General features: G+C 58.6%; 1 non-coding gene across 1 annotated transcript in view; it reads left to right on the top strand.

Moving 5' to 3' along the window:
- The first annotated feature begins 2088 nt into the window (after positions 1–2088).
- Positions 2089–2500, top strand: part of LOC126196883 (small subunit ribosomal RNA) — a 1909-nt gene continuing 1497 nt past the window's right edge. The window contains exon 1 of the ribosomal RNA XR_007539311.1: positions 2089–2500. This exon is cut by the window's right edge and continues 1497 nt beyond it. This is a non-coding gene — a ribosomal RNA (small subunit ribosomal RNA).

Here is a 2500-nt window from a genome sequence, read left to right as displayed (position 1 = left end):
ACCTAACCCAAGTTGCGCCTTAACCTAACCCAAGTTGCGCCTTAACCTAACCCAAGTTGCGCCTTAACCTAACCCAAGTTGCGCCCTAACCTAACCCACGTTGCGCCTTAACCTAACCCACGTTGCGCCTTAACCTAACCCACGTTGCGCCCTAACCTAACCCACGTTGCGCCCTAACCTAACCTACGTTGCGCCCTAACCTAACCTACGTTGCGCCCTAACCTAACCTACGTTGCGCCCTAACCTAACCTACGTTGCGCCCTAACCTAACCTACGTTGGGCCCTAACCTAACCCACGTTGCGCCCTAACCTAACCCACGTTGCGCCCTAACCTAACCCACGTTGCGCCCAAACCTAACCCACGTTGCGCCCTAACCTAACCCACGTTGCGCCCTAACCTAACCCACGTTGCGCCCTAACCTAACCCACGTTGCGCCCTAACCTAACCCACGTTGCGCCCTAACCTAACCCACGTTGCGCCCTAACCTAACCTACGTTGCGCCCTCACCTAACCCAAGTTGCGCCCTAACCTAACCCACGTTGCGCCCTAACCTAACCCACGTTGCGCCCTAACCTAACCCACGTTGCGCCCTAACCTAACCCACGTTGCGCCCTAACCTAACCCACGTTGCGCCCTAACCTAACCCAAGTTGCGCCTTAACCTAACCCACGTTGCGCCTTAACCTGCCCTGTAATTGTTAGTTATATGAATCTAGGAATTCGTGTAGCGTTGCCTAATTGCAACCATCTCAACATAGTTCACTTCGCGCACACTGTGGTGTTCTGCGTATTGATTCATTTTACGGTGCGTACCCTCACATCTTGCGAGTGTTGCTTACTTTCCACATGGTCCCGCTATCCACTGTATTGTGTACTGCAATAGGACGTATATCGCCCCCGCCCCCCCCCCTCCCCTCCTGTCACCTCTAGCTCGTCGGTCAGGAGTTCGCGTGTTGAATGCGCTTCGCAGCTGTGCAATGGCATTCGCATACGTACGCTGGCCACCTTCCACGTGTTCTTTCGTGCACACGTCGCAGCGTGTATGTATGCTGATGGAGTGCGTCGTGACACACAACATCCAGGCATGCAAGACTCGTAGAAGTCGCAAATGTAGATGGATGTCTACGTTTGCTGCCCAAGTTACGCAAATGAACTGGAAATCCGTTGTTGCGCGGTTGTTCGCGCTGGAGGTGAATCGTTGATATCGACGATCGGTACAGGTATTAACCGGTTGCTTCAGCGACACCCGTCATACCCACGAACGTGAGTGGGCATGTGGGTATGAAGCGATACGCGGCGGTGGCTGGGTGGGACCGTCCCCGGCCGGTGAGGGGGGGGCGCCCGGCGTGCTGGCCGCGCGCTGCGTGGGCGCACGCGCGGCAGCCGGCTGGTGGGGGCGCCCAGTGGCAGGCGCGCCGGCTGACGGAGGCGGCAGGCGGCGCATCTGCGTGCCGGCGCACCCAGCGCGCGGCGCCGTGCGGCCAAAGTGGGTCCTCCCGGGCCCGGTGCGAAGCGCGGTGGACATCTGCAGTGTGCTGGTCCGATTGAGGACTGTGTGCGTTGAGGATGCGCCGCCGCCCGGCACTCGGCGCCGCGACGCCGTCTGCTGCTCGGTCGCCCCCGCGGTTCTCGCAGGTGGTTTGTATCGCAGCTGTGCGGATGTGTTGGCGCGTGCGCTGTGCTGGGAGAGTTCGCTTTGGCACCCAAGTGGGGCTCTGCCCCTCTGTGGCGCTGGCGTTGGAGCTGCCCGGTCACTGTTTGTGGCCGCGTGTTGTCTCCCGCCGGCAACACCACGACAGCACGCTCCCGGGCCTCTGTCGGCAGCGGCAAGCTCAGTTGGGAGCACGGGTGGTCGCACTGAAAGCGTCTACTCGCCTATCTCCGGGCGATTGCGCCTCTCTCGAACCCGACCAAGTACTTAGGACGGCGCTGCGCGCCGCCGGGACCTGAGAGGGTTTCGAGGTGTATCGTGCAGGGGAGCCCAGCCTCCTCCTGTTTGCAGAATAATTGAGCGGACGCTTGCGTGTTCGCGCGGGCCCCCGGGACACACTCCCGGGCGGCCGGCTGCTCAGCTCTAGTTGACGCAGCTCCCTGGTTGATCCTGCCAGTAGTCATATGCTTGTCTCAAAGATTAAGCCATGCATGTCTCAGTACAAGCCGCATTAAGGTGAAACCGCGAATGGCTCATTAAATCAGTTATGGTTCCTTAGATCGTACCCACGTTACTTGGATAACTGTGGTAATTCTAGAGCTAATACATGCAAACAGAGTCCCGACCAGAGATGGAAGGGACGCTTTTATTAGATCAAAACCAATCGGTCGGCTCGTCCGGTCCGTTTGCCTTGGTGACTCTGAATAACTTTGGGCTGATCGCACGGTCTTCGTACCGGCGACGCATCTTTCAAATGTCTGCCTTATCAACTGTCGATGGTAGGTTCTGCGCCTACCATGGTTGTAACGGGTAACGGGGAATCAGGGTTCGATTCCGGAGAGGGAGCCT

This window comes from Schistocerca nitens, chromosome 7 (genome assembly GCF_023898315.1).
Source record: "Schistocerca nitens isolate TAMUIC-IGC-003100 chromosome 7, iqSchNite1.1, whole genome shotgun sequence".
Taxonomy (NCBI): Eukaryota; Metazoa; Arthropoda; class Insecta; order Orthoptera; family Acrididae; genus Schistocerca; species Schistocerca nitens.
Note: the sequence above shows the minus strand (reverse complement) of the source record. Positions and strands in the feature narration are given on the sequence as shown.